Here is a 14,988-nt window from a genome sequence, read left to right as displayed (position 1 = left end):
GTTTCAAGAAGGGAGGTCTGGAATCAAGGATTTGGCTTTTACTATATACAGTTTGGGATTGCTCTTAGACATCCAAGTGTAGTTACTAATTATGTATGTCATAGAATGCCCAAACCTGAACTTCAGGGGAGATGTAAAATTAGAAGTCACTTGCATACAGATGCTATCCTCAGCCAGAGTGCTAGATGAGACCAACTAGTGCAAGGGTAGGTGGTAAAGAAAAGAAATACACGAATGGAGCCACAGGGCACCACGGTATTGAGAGTTTGGGGGGATGAGAAGGAATCCACACTGGAGTCTATGAATAGAGGTAAGAGAGAAACTCAAAACGCAGTGTGTTGGAAAGAAAGTGAAGAAGATATTTTTAAGGAGGAGGAAGTGATCAACTCTGTCAAATGCTACTCATAATTCAATGGTGTGAATTGCTGAGAAGTGAACATTGAATTTAGCAATGCATAGGTCAGCAATGCCCTCAGCAAGAGCTAGTTCCAGGCAATTAAGAGATTTTACTGTTGTTTTCTTTAAGATGGGAGATACTGCCAAATATATGAATAAACAAAAAATGAAAAAAATTGATTATTCAGAAAACAATTATGTCCTTGAAGAAAGCAAAGATAGGATCTTTTGCACAAGTTAGGGGCACTGGCCTTAAATAGGAGCAGGGAAGTTCTTTACTGGGAAGTAGGCAGAGTATATAGACTGATAGGTCAACAGTGCAGAATTTCTCTAAGTTTTCTTTTGTTGGCTTCTATTTTTCTTTGTGAAATAGTAAATAAAGGTAATGGCTAAGAATACAGAGTGGGGAAGAGAAGCTGGAGGGTTAAGGAGAGAGAAAATATTACTGGCACTACTGGTGTAGATGCTCTTAGCAAAATTCAAATGTTCAGACTTTTACAATAAGGTGCATCTAATTTTCTCACATTTTACAAAAAGGAGTTTCTGGTTTTGTTATGATATATTTATGTATTACGTTTTGTTTGTGACATCTGCATTTATAAAATGTGTATATTGGAGGATTAAAGCCAGTGGAAGAGGAGATGAAAATAATAGAAGAAGACTAATAAATTGATCCAGGGAGGCCCTCAGGGAATGAGAGGGTGTGGGCTTTAGAACACAAGTGCACAGACTAGTATTGGACAGGAGGGAAGGACATAAAGAGAGGAACAAGTGCATATGTGTGTCTAGGGAGGGATTTAAACTTGATAGAGTCACTTTTCTCCAAGGAGATACCTACAGCTGAGAATGATGAAAGCCATGTGGGCATAGTTGTCAAGCTAAAGAGAACAAGGTGGATGAGCAGCTGTGGGGAACAGGAGAGGATGCTGCACAAGCGTGTGCTAAGGATCACTAAATGTCACTCAGTACCCAACTGAGCTTGGATAGTGCATATCTTGGGATTCAAGAGGCCACATGGTTGTGTGATTTTCTCCCTGAAGTTAAAGGATAAATATCTGCTTATATGGAAGTCACCCCTTCCTAAAAATGAAGCAACAGGAGAAGCAAATGTGGCTAATATAAATGTACTTCTTGGGGCGCCTGGGTGGTGCAGTCGGTTAAGCGTCCGACTTCAGCCAGGTCACGATCTCGCGGTCCGTGAGTTCGAGCCCCGCGTCGGGCTCTGGGCTGATGGCTCAGAGCCTGGAGCCTGTTTCCGATTCTGTGTCTCCCTCTCTCTCTGCCCCTCACCCGTTCATGCTCTGTCTCTCTCTGTCCCAAAAATAAAAAAAAAAAGTTGAAAAAAAAATTTAAATGTACTTCTTGTGGCATACTAGATACACATTCATTGATTTATTCATTCCACCAAAGTTAACTGAGCATCTTCCATATGCTAGGAGCAAAACTCAGGCCTGCAGTTGAATAGAAACAAGACATTAATCAAATTAGCTCACAAATACATGGAAAATGGCAATAGTGAGCCCACTGGGAAGGCAAGGGGCAAAGAGCTATAACAGCATATAATAGTGATATTTTTTCCCATGGCAGGATGGAAGCAAAGATTATACAAAGATCTGAAGACTGAGTAGGAGTCCCTTAGAGGAAAAGGGTGCGGAAAATGTACCCTGGGAAGAGAAAACAACATATGCCCAACCCCGGAGGCGAGAGGGACACAGTGAGTACCAGGGACTGGAAACCTGAACGCTGGCAAGAGCAAGGACAGAATGAGACAAAAATGAACAGAGCAGGCCTTGAGGACCATGTTAAGTATTTTCCCCTTACCCTTAGAGCAAAGGACGCCAGTGAATTTGTTGGCAGGAGAGTCTAGTGATGGGATCTGCATTTCCCAAAAACCATCTTGGGTGTGAAGGTGGATGTCTGGAGGTTCTGCAGGAGCCCCTAGGAGAAGACAGGGCTGGAACTAGTGGGAGGATGGGCAGTGATGATGGAGGCAGAGAAGTGAGTGGATTCAAGAGATCACTGGGAGTTAACACTGTTAGTGCCTTGTGGTGGACTGGATAAAAAGGGTGAAGGAGAGGGAGGGGAAGAATACCCGATTTCTGGCTTGTTCAACAGGCTAGATGGGGCAGCTTTGAGAGGCGGGTGGGAAAAGGAGGGGTTCAGTTTTTGTCATATTCAAATAGACACAATCACAGTAGAAACCCTTATATAATTTGTTTGGCTTTAAAATAATCAGCATCAATAAATTTGTTGCTGATGCTAAATATAACCTACATTCTAGCATTTGGTTCTGATATTACATATGTCTGTTTTCAGATTTTGCCTGTTGAATGATAATCCTCTCATCTTGCAAAGAGACTTCATGGCATCATAACGTGTTTTCTATTAGGGAACTAAAAGTTAACACCATTTTTATTGGTTAAGAAGGGAAGTTGCAGATGAAGGAAGACCAGGAGCATCTTATATAAAAGGAACACTGTAATAGTAATCATCTTAGCAGTTAACAAAGTCTCAGACTCCAGGCTAATTAATTATTTAGCCCCTCCAAACCCAAACTTATTCATTTTTGAATGCAAGACACAAAAACAAGAATAAATTGGTTGAATCCAAAATGTCTCCTAGTTACAAAACTTAAAAGAATTACTTAAACATAAAGTATACAGTAAATAGCTCGGGCTTATATTCTCTATTCTTAGATTTCTGAATTACTATATGAAGCCAGAGCTCTTCCACATCCTCCCCCCCAAAACAAACAAACAAAAAAGACACATGCTCTAAAGTGAATAAATAAAAAGCTTAAAACAAAGGCAACAAAGTCAAGAGAAGAAGAAACTGACAATTTATGTATTGTCAAAATAACACAATTGAAGAAATGAGTTATATATATTTTTAAATGCCAAAAAAAAGACCACCAAATAAATAGAGGGTAGAAGGATAGCAGCAGAAAGAAAAAACAGTGGAAGAATGATAACAGTGAGGTATTGACATTGGCATAACCAAAAACACCTGCAATGTAATAGCTCCTGATATGCTGTATTAATAAGGCCAATCAGGTTTTTCTGAGTGTTGTTATTATAACTGAATAGTGTTTGTAACATTTATTATTTGTTCCTGATTATTCAAATAATGCATATGATTTTTAAAATATTAAAATTAAATAGCATGTAAAGAAATAACACTCCTAATTCCACTCACTCCAGATGTTAAAATTTTATTATATTTCCTTTCACTTTTTCAAAACTTTTTGAGGATCAATAATTTTTATAAATATAAGATTGGAATAATACATAACACATAGAATTCTGTGTACTGCTCTAAACACTTTTAAGCCTTTAGAGTAAACATTTCTGTTTCCTAAATATTTTTCAGAACATTTTTATGCAGAATTAACAAATAATGCATATACTGCATTATTTATTAAACTAATACCCTATGTTTGGGACTTTAGAGTTTCTTATTTCTCACTATTTTGAATACTATAATGAAAATCTTTAAATTAATATTTGTTTGCCTCTCTGATTATGTAAACCCATCCCACTACAAACATCAAATAACATAAGCTGCTTTAACATTTTTGCACATATATTGTATTTATTTTGTTTTTATTCAAATTTTATTGAGGAATAATTGACAAATGGAATCATATATATTTAAAGCATACAATGTGATAATTTGATATATATATATATTGAGAAATAATTACCAGGATCAAGATGATTAACACATCCATCACTCCACATTGTCAATTAACATTTTGTGATGTGTGTTGTAAGAACACTTAAGATCTACTCTCAGCAACTTCCAAGTATACAATACCATATTATTAACTATAGTCACCATGCTGTACATTAGATTCTCAGAACTTATTTTTTGAACTGAAAGTTTCAAAGTTCATACTCTTTAATCTATATCTCCTCATTTTTCCCTTCCTCTTGTCCCTGGCACCACCATTCTATTTTATTTTCTATTACTAAGAAATCAGCTTTTTTTTTTTTAAGATGCCACATGTAGGTGATAGCATAGAGTATTTGTCTTTCTCTGTCTGGTTTATTTCACTTAGAATAATGCCATCCAGACTCATCCATGTTGTCACAAATGGCAGAATTTCTTCCATTTTATAGCTGAATAATATTGCTGTGTGTGTGTGTGTGTGTATGTGTGCCCGCGCGCATGCGTGTGCACACATGAGCCAACATTTTTTATCCATTTATTTGTCAAAAGACATTTAGGTTGTTTCCATATGTTGGCTATTGGGAATAATGCTGCAATGAACATGGTAGTGCAGATATCTCTTTGAGATACTCATTTCATTTTCTTTGGAAATATACCTAAGAATGGGATGGCTGGATCATATGGTACCTCTAGTTTTAGTTTTTTGAGGAAACTCAATACTGTTTTCCATTGTGGCTGCACCAATTTATGTTCCCACCAACAATGCACAAGGGTTCCCTTTTCTTTACATCCTCACCAACTTTTGTTAGCTCTTGTCTTTTGATAATAGCTTTCCTAATGGTATGAGGTAATATCTCATTGTGGTTTTTATTTCAATTTCCCTGATGGTTAGTGATGTTGAGCTGTACCTATTGGCCACTTTTATGTCTTCTTTCGAAAAATGTCTATTCAGGTCCTTTATTTTGCAATTGTATTATTTGCTTTTTTGCTAATGAGTTTTATGAGTTTTTTAAAAATATATTTTGGACATCAACCCTTTATCAGATATATGGTTTGGATATTTTCTCCCATTCTACAGGTTGCCTTTTCAATTAGTTGATTGTTTCCTTTGCTATGCAGAAACTCTATACTTTGAGGTAAACCCACTTGTTTATTTTGGCCTTTGTTGCCTATGCTTCTGGTGTCTGATTCAATAAATCACTGCTAAGACTAAATGTCAAGCATCTTACCACCTATGCTATCTTCTAGGAGTTTTACAGTTTCAGGTCTTGTGTTGAACACATTTGTAGTTAATTTTTGTGAGTGGTATAAGATAGTGGTCCAGTTTCAGTCTTCTGTATGTGGATATCCAGTTTTATTGAAGAGACCATCTTTTTCCACTGTGTGTTCTTGGTGCCTTTGTCAAATATTAATTGACTGTGCGTGCATGGGTTTATTCTGTTCCACTGGTTTATGTGCTTGTTTTTATGCCAGCACTATGCTGTTTTTATTACCATAGCTTTGTAATAGAGTTTGAAATCAAGAAGTGTGATGCTCCAGTTTCGTTCTTTCTCAAGATTGCTTTGGCTACTCAGGATCTTTTGTGGTTGTATACGTACAAATTTTAGGATAGTTTTTTTTTTTCTGTTTCTGGGGAAAAGACCATTGAATTTTTGATAGTGATTGCAGTATATATCCTTGGGTAGTATGGACATTTCAACAATATTATTTTTTGCAATCTAACAACATGAGCTATCTATTTACTTGTGTCTTCTTCAATTTCTTTCATCAATGCCTTAAAGTTTTCAGGTCTTTAACTTCCTTAATTAAGTGTATTCCTAAGCATTTTATTGTTTTTGACGCTATTGTAAATGGGATTACTTTCTTAATTTCTCTTTCAGACAGTATATTGTTAGTATATAGAAACACGACTGATTTGTGTATGTTGATTGTGTATCCTGAAACTTTACTGAATTTGTTTATTGGTTGTAACACTGAAGGCTTTAGGGTTTTCTATATATAAGATCATGTCATCTGCAAACAAACATGGTTTACTTCTTTCTTTCCAATTTGGATGTCTTTCGTTTACTTTATTATTTTTTTCCCTAAGTTCTCTGGCTAGGACTTCTAGTAGAGGTAGAGGTAGAGACAGAGAGAATGGGCATCTTTGTCTTTTTCCTGATATTAACTTTTTACCATTCAGTATGATGTTAGCTGTGTACTTGTCATATATGGCCTTGATTATCTTGAGGTATATTCCTTCAATACCTAATATGTTGAGAGTTTTTAAATTAAAGGGTATTGAATTTTATCAAATGATTTTTTCTATATCTATTAAAATGACTCATTTTTATCCTTCATTCTGTTAATGTGGTATATTACATTTATTTATTTGCATATGTTGAACCATCCTTGCATCCCAGGGATAAATCCCACTTGATCATGGTGTGTTATCCTTTTAAATGTGCTCTTGAATTTGGTTTGCTAGTATTTTGTTGAGGATTTTTGCATCTATGTTCAACAGGGGTATTGGACTGTAATTTTCTTTTCTTATGGTTTCCATACCTAACTTCAGTAACAGGGACTTAATTTAATTATCTTCAGTTTTTTGGAACAGTTTGAGAAGGGTTGGTAGTAATTATTCTTTAAATGTTTGGTAGAATTAACCAGTGAAGCTCTCTGGTCTTGTGCTTTTATTTACTGAGAGATTTTTGGTTACTGATTCAATCTCTTTGCTCATTAGAGGTCTGTTCAGATTTTCTATACATGATTAGTCTTGGTAAGTTGTATGTTTCTAGGACTTTATACATTTATGTTATCTAATTTGTTGGCATATAATTATTCATAGTAGTCTCTTATGATTCTTTGTACTTCTGTGATATCAGTTATAATCTTTCATTTATAATTTTGAATCATCTTTTTTCTTAGTCTAGCAAAAGTTTTGTCAATTTTAATTATCTTTTCAAAAAACAAGACTTAGTTTCATTGATCTTTCCTATTGTCTTTCTAGCTTATATTTATTTCTGCTCTAATATTTATTATTTCATTCCTTCTGCTAACTTTAGTCTTAGTCTGTTCTTTTCCTGGTTCCTTAATGTATAAGGCTGGGTTGTTTATTTGAGGTTCTTTTTTTTAACACATAAAGAGTTTTTGTTTTCTTGAACTATAATCCTCATGTAAATTCACATACAAACATTACAAAATTTCATATTCCATAAAATACCAAAAAAATTCACCATTTTACAGTGTACATTGAAGTGGGTTTTAGTATATTCACCATGTTAAACAACAATCACCACTAATTGCAGAACGTTTCCATCTCCCCAAAAAGAAACTCTGTGATATTAGCAGTTAGTCTCAATTTTGCCCTCACTTCTCCCATCCCTTGGCAACAACTAATGTACTTTCTGTCTCTGTGGATTTTCCTATTCTGTATATTTCATATAAATGGAATAATACAATTTTGTGAACTTATGTGGCTTGCTTCTGTAATGTGGCATGTTTTCAAAGTTCACTCATGTTATAGCATGCATCAGTACTTATTCCTTTTTATGGCTGAATAACTTTCCATTGTAAAGATATATCGTATTTTACTTATGTGTCCATCAGACGACGTTCCTTTGGGTGATTTCCACTTTGGGGCTATTATGAATAATGCTGCTAATTCTGTGCTTAATTTTTTGAGGAACTGCCAAACTGTTTTCCACAGAAGCTGCTCCATTTTACATTCCCACTAGCAGAAGATTCTAATTTTTCCACATATCCTCCAACACTTGTTATTTTACATTTATTATTATTATTATTATTCATTATTATTATTATTATTATTATTATTAGCATCCTAATGGATATATAGTGGTAACTTATGTGGCTTGCTTATTTTTAGTTTTGGAATAGTGTTTTTTCCCTTCTTTTTTTTAATTTTATTTTTTTTAATTTACATCGAAATTAGTTAGCATATAGTGCACCAGTGATTTCAGGAGTAGATTCCTTAATGCCCCTTACCCATTTATCCCATCCCGCTCCAACACCCCCTCCAGTAACCCTCTGTTTGTTCTCCATATTTAAGAGTCTCTTATGTTTTGTTCCCCTCCCCGTTTTTATACTATTTTTGTTTCCCTTCCATTACGTTCATCTATTTTGTCTCTTAAAGTCCTCATATGCGTGACGTAATATGATATTTTTCTTTATCTGAGTGACTAATTTCACTTAGCATAATACCCTCCAGTTCCATCCATGTAGTTGCAAATGGCAAGATTTCATTCTTTTTGATTGCCAAGTAATACTCCATTATATATATATATATATATATATATATATATATATATATATATATACCACATCTTCTTTATCCATTCATCCATTGATGGACATTTGGGCTGTTTCCATACTTTGGCCATTGTTGATAGTGCTGCTATAAACATTGGGGTGCATGTGCCCCTTTGAAACAGCATACCTGTATCCCTTGGATAAATACCTAGTGGTGCAATTGCTGGGTCGTAGGGTAGTTCTATTTTTAGTTTTTTGAGGAACATCCACACTGTTTTCCAGAGTGGCTGCACCAGCTTCCATTCACACCAACAATGCAAAAGAGATCCTCTTTCTCCACATCCTTGCCAACATCTATTGTTGCCTGAGTTGTTAATGTTAGCCATTCTGACAGGTGTAAGGTGGGTCTCATTGTGGTTTTGATTTGTATTTCCCTGATGAGTGATGCTGAGCATTTTTTCATGTGCCTGTTGGCCATCTGAATGTCTCCTTTGGAAAAGTGTCTATTCATGTCTTTTGCCCATTTCTTCACTGGATTATTTGTTTTTAGAGTTTTGAGTTTGATAAGTTCTTTATAGATTTTGGATACTAGCCCTTTATCTGATATATTGTTTGCAAATACCTTATCCCATTCCGTTGGTTGCCTTTTAGTTTTGCTGATTGTTTCCTTTGCTGTGCAGAAGTTTTTTATTTTGATGAGATCCCAGTAGTTCATTTTTGCTTTTGTTTTCATTGCCTCTGGAGACGTGTTTAGTAAGAAGTTGCATCAGTGAAAATTAAAGAGGTTTTTTCCTGCTTTCTCCTCAAGGATTTTGATGGCTTCCTGTCTTACATTTAGGTCTTTCATCCATTTTGAGTTTATTTTGTGTATGCTGTAAGAAAGTGGTCCAGGTTCATTCTTCTGCATGTCGCTGTCCAGTTTTCCCAGCACCACTTGCTGAAGAGACTGTCTTTATTCCATTGGATATTCTTTCCTGCTTTGTCAAAGATTAGTTGGCCATACGTTTGTGAGTCCATTTCTGGGTTCTCTATTCTGTACCATTGATCTGAGTGTCTGTTCTTGTGCCAGTACCACACTGTCTTGATGATTACAGCTTTGTAGTATACCTTGAAGTCTGGCATTGTGATGCCTCCTGCTTTGGTTTTCTTTTTCAAGATTGCTTTGGCTATTCAGGGTCTTTTCTGGTTCCATACAAAATTCAGGATTATTTGTTCTAGCTCTGTGAAGAATGCTGGTGTTACTTTGATAGGGATTGCATTGAATATGTAGATTGCTTTGGGTAGTATCGACATCTTAACAATATTTGTTCTTCCTATCCAGGAGGATGGAATCTTTTTCCATTTTTTTGGTGTCTTCTTCAATTTCTTTCATCAGCTTTCTATAGTTTTCAGTGTATAGATTTTTCACCTATTTGCTTAGATTTATTCCTAGGTATTTTATGTTTTTTTGTGCAACTGTAAATGGGATCAATTCCTTGATTTCTCTCTCTGTTGCTTCATTGTTGGTGTATAGGAATGCAACCGATTTCTGTGCATTGATTTTATATCCTGCCACTTTGCTGAATTCATGAATCAATTCTAGCAGTTTTTTGGTGGAATCTTTTAGGTTTTCCATATAGAGTATCATGTCATCTGCAAAGAGTGAAAGTTTGACCTCCTACTGACTGATTTGGATGCCTTTTATTTCTTTGTGTTGTCTGACTGCAGAGGCTAAGACTTCCAATACTATGTTGAATAACAGTGGCAAGAGTGGACATCCCTGTCTTGTTCCTGACTTTAGGGGGAAAGCTCTCAGTTTTCCCCCATTGAGGGTGATATTAGCATTGGGTTATTCATATATGGCTTTTATGATCTCGAGGTATGATCCTTCTATCCCTACTTTCTTGAGGGTTTTTGTCAAGAAAGGATGCTGTATTTTGTCAAATGCTTTCTCTGCATCTATTGAGAGGATCATGTGGTTCTTTTCCTTTTTTTATTGATGTGATGAATCACATTAATTGTTTTGCAGATACTGAACCAGCCCTGAATCCCAGGTATAAATCCCACTTGGTCATGGTGAATAATTTTTTTACTGTATTGTTGGATCTGGTTGGCTAATATCTTGTTGAGGATTTTTGCCTCCATGTTCATCAGGGAAATTGGTCTATAGTTCTCCTTTTTAGTGGGGTCTCTGTCTGGTTTTGGAATCAAGGTAATGCTGGCTTCATAGAAAGAGTTTGGAAATTTTCCTTCCATTTCTATTTTTTTGGAACAGCTTCAAGAGAATAGGTGTTCACTCTTCCTTAAATATTTAGTAGAATTCCCCTGGAAAGCCATCTGGCTCTGGACTCTCGTTTTTTGGGAGATTTTTGATTACTAATTACATTTCCTTACTGGTTATGGGTCTGTTCAAACTTTCTATTTCTTCCTGTTTCAGTTTTAGTAGTGTATATGTTTCTAGGAATTAGTTTCTTGGCATATAATTGCTCATAATAGTCTCATTATTTTTATTTTGGCTGTGTTGGTTGTGATCTCTCCTCTTTCATTCTTGATTTTATTTATTTGGGGCCTTTCCTTTTTCTTTTTGATCAAGCTGGCTAGTGCTTTATCAATTTTGTTAATTCCTGCAAAGAACCAACTTCTGGTTTCATTGATCTGTTCTACTGTTTTTTTGGTTTTGATAGCATTAATTTCTGCTCTAAACTTTATTATTTCCTGTCTTCTGCTGGTTTGGGGTTTTATTTGCTGTTCTTTTTCCAGTTCCTTAAGGCATAAGGTTAGGCTGTGTATCTGAGATCTTTCTTCCTTCTTTAGGAAGGCCTGGATTGCTATATACTTTCCTCTTATGACTGCCTTTGCTGCATCCCAGAGGTTTTGGGTTGTGGTGTTATCATTTTCATTGACTTCCATATACTTTTTAATTTCCTCTTTAACTGCTTGGTTAGCCCATTCATTCTTTAGTAGGATGTTCTCCAGTCTCCAAGTATTTGTTACCTTTCCAAATTTTTTCTTGTGGTTGATTTTGAGTTTCATAGTGTTGTGGTCTGAAAATATGCACAGTATGATCTCGATCTTTTTGTACTTATTTAGGGCTGATTTGTGTCCCAGTATATGGTCCATTCTGGAGAACATTCCATGTGCACTGGAGAAGAATGTATATTCCGCTACTTTAGGATGAAATGTTCTGAATGTATCTGTTAAGTTCATCTGGTCCAATATGGTCTCTCAAAGCCATTGTTTCCTTGTTGATTTTTTGATTAGATGATCTGTCCATTTCTGTGAGTGGGGTGTTGAAGTCTCCTACTATTATGGTATTACTATCAATGAGTTTCTTTATGTTTGTGATTAATTGATTATATATTTGGGTGCTTCCACATTTGATGCATAAGTGTTTACAACTGTTAGGTCTTCTTGGTGGATAGACCCCTTGATTATGATATAATGCCCTTCTGCAACTCTTGATACAGTCTTTATTTCAAAGTCTAGATTGCCTGATATAAGTATGGCTACTCTGGCTTTCTTCTATTCACCATTAGCATGATGGTTCTTCATCCCCTTACTTTCAATCTGAAGGTGTCTTTAGGTCTAAAGTGGGTCTCTTATAAACAGCATATATATGGATCTTGTTTTCTTATCCATTCTGTTACCCTATATCTTTTGATTGGAGCATTGAGTCCATTGATGTTTAGAGTGAGTAGGGAAAGATATGAATTTATTGCCATTATGTTGCTTGTAGAGTTGGAGTTTCTGGTGGTGTTCTCTGGTCCTAGTCTTTGTTGCTTTTGGTATGTATGTATGTATGTATGTATTTATATTTTCATCTTTTCTCCTCTCAGAGAGTCCCCCTTAAAATTTCTTGCAGGGTTGGTTTAGTGGTCACAAACTCCTTTAATATTTGTTTGGGAGACTTTTTATCTTTCCTTCCATTTTTGAATGACAGCTTTGATGGATAAAGAATTCTTGGCTGCACATTTTTCTGATTCAGCACATTGAATATATCCTGCCTCTCCTTTCTGGCCTGCCAGGTTTCTGTGGATGGGTCTGCTGCAAACCTCATCTGTCTTCCCTTGTATGTTAAGAACTTTTTTTCCCTTAAGTCCCTTAAGGACTTCCTTTCCCTTTTCTCTCCTTGCCTGAGTATTTTGTGAAATTGACTATGATATGCCTTGTCGATGGTCAGTTTTTGTTGCATCTAATGAGAGTCCTCTGTGCCTCCTGGATTTTGATGTCTCTGTCTTTCCCCAGGTTAAGAAAGTTTTCCAGTATGATTTGCTCACATAACCCTTCTACCCCTTTTCCTCTCTTCCTGTTCTGGGACCCCTAGGATTCTGATGTTGTACCTTTTTTAATGAGTCACTGATTTCTCTAATTCTTAAATAATGCTCTTTTGCCTTAATCTTCATCTTTTATTCTGCTTCATTAGTCTCCATAAGTTTGTCCTCTATATTGCTGATTCTCTGTTCTGCCTCATCCATCCTTGCCGCTGTTGCATCCATTCGAGATTGCAGCTCAGTTATAGCATTTTTTAAATTTCATTCTGACTAGTTTTTACTTCCTTTATCTCTGCAGAAAGGGATTCTAATCTATTTTCGACTCCAGCTAGTATTCTTATTATCGTGATTCAAATATCTGGTTCAAACATCTTGCTTGTATCTGTGTTGGTTAAGTCCCTGGCTGTCGTTTCTTCCTGCTCTTTCTTTTGGGGTGAAGTCTTTTGTTTCGTCATTTTGAAGGGAGAAAAGGAATTAATGATGTAGAAAAAATTAAAATTAAAAAATTAAAATTAAAAAATTAAAATTAAAAAATATTAGAATTAGAAAGGTAAACACACACATACACACACACACAAAATCGAATAAATGATGCTAGTTCCTAGGTGTGTTTTGGTCTGGGTTTTCAAAGTGGCTTGATAGATTAGAGAAAAAAGGGGGAAAAAGGAAATTGTTTGAAAATTTGAAAAAATGATTACACTGAAGTAGACTAAAATGAAGTGATGGAAGTAAAATAGATTTTGAAAAAAAATTACACAAAAGTAAAGAATATGGTAGAAAAAACTAAAGAAAAATATTTTAATAAAAATTAAAAAAAAATGAATTTTTTCTCTTTCTATATTCAAGAAAAAGAAATGAAAAAGAGAAAAAAGAAAAAAAAATATTTTGAAAATTTGAAAAAATGAATACACTGAAGTAGACTAAAATAAAATGATTTAAGTAAAATAGAATTTGAAAAAATTTACACAAAAATGAAAAAAAATAGTAAAAAAATTAAAGAAAAATATTTTAAATAAAAATTGAAAATAAAAATGAATGTTTTCTCTTTCTGTATTCAAGAAAAAGAAATGAAAAAGAGAAAAAAAAAGAAAATTGAATAGATGGACATGTTAACAGACTGAAATATGACTGAAATTACTTCATTTTCCCCTAGATGTCAGACTATGAAGGACTTTATAGTCCATAAACTAAGCAGGCGGTGAGACATCTGTTTTTGAAGAGCGCGGTTGGCCCAGTTGGGTGGAGCTTAGTGTAAAGTCTCCATTCTCCACTAGATGGCGCTGCTAGCCTGCTGGGGTGGATTGTTGTGGGGGTTGTAGGTACATATGCGCATGCATAGAAGCGGTGAAAATGGCGTCACCTGGCTACCCAGTCTCTAGTATCAGAACTCTGTTCTCCCTGATCAGCAATCATGAACCTGCCCTTTGTCTTCAGCTTTCCTCCACTCCCTGCTTTTACACTGTCTGTGACCAAGTCCCAGGTAGTACCTCTCTCCTGAGTTTTGTCTCAGATGCAGCTGTTTTCCCCAGCCCCTTACTTCTGAGGGACTGCAGCTTTGACTCATTCCACCCCTCTGCAGAGGGTCTTACTAAGCAATTGCTGAATGCCAGCAGCACCCAGGAACATTCACGGGACCGTGCTGCTGCCAATGCCCAGAGACTGCGGCCAGGTGCCAGCCCACCCCAGAAAAGTTTGTGAGATAGTGTAGCAGCAGTGTTTCAGAGATTATGGAAAATCACAACACACATCTGGCACCAGCCTTCACCCTTAATGACCTTCTTCCAGCACCAGCAAATGTGGCCATTCTCTGGGGTCTGCTGGGCCCAGGTGGCCTCACGGCCTCTACCAAATGTCCTTCCAGCAGTGGAACCACTTCTCCCCGTGTGGTCCGAGAACCTCCTGGAGCCTACTCTGCTCCTGGGAATTTACCCTTCCCACCAGAGCACCACCAGGTATTGAGCTGCAGAGTTGCAGACTCTGCGCTCCCTCTGTTTACAGTCTTAATGGAATTTAAACCCTCTCCTTTCTCTTTTATCCTTTCTCCCTTGTTAGTTCAGTCCCTGTGGCTGTTTCCAATTTTCCACTTTCTCTCTCCAGCTGCTTTTGGGGGGGGGGTGTTTTCCCATATTTTCCCTCCATCTCCGTCCTCTCTCTGCCCGCAAAAGCAGCTCCCTGCCTTCTGCGGCTTCTGTCTCCCCAAGTTCACCTCTCTGCACTGTGTATCTGTTGAATTCTGTGGTTCAGGTTGTGCAGATTGTTGTGTTAATCCTCAGATCAGCTTTCTAGGTGTGCAGGATGGTTTAGTGTTGGTCTGGCTGTATTTCTTGGACACCAGACACACAAAAAACTTCCATGCTGTTCTGCCATCTTGGCTTCCTCCTCTCTTCTTTTTTTAATGTAGGTACATTTTGCTATAAACTCC

General features: G+C 36.4%; 1 pseudogene across 1 annotated transcript in view; it reads left to right on the top strand.

Annotated features, from left to right (window-relative positions):
- The first annotated feature begins 1,748 nt into the window (after nt 1-1,748).
- The window catches only part of LOC147581023 (archaemetzincin-2 pseudogene), a 28,726-nt pseudogene continuing 15,486 nt past the window's right edge, over nt 1,749-14,988 (top strand). The window contains exon 1 of the transcript XR_015251318.1: nt 1,749-2,110. The product of XR_015251318.1 is annotated as an archaemetzincin-2 pseudogene (transcript). The remainder of the gene's footprint in view (nt 2,111-14,988) is intronic.

This window comes from Puma concolor, chromosome B2 (assembly GCF_028749965.1).
Source record: "Puma concolor isolate L17-30 chromosome B2, mPumCon1.1.hap2, whole genome shotgun sequence".
In the NCBI taxonomy this organism is placed as follows: Eukaryota; Metazoa; Chordata; class Mammalia; order Carnivora; family Felidae; genus Puma; species Puma concolor.
This window is presented reverse-complemented; position numbering and strand designations above follow the sequence as displayed.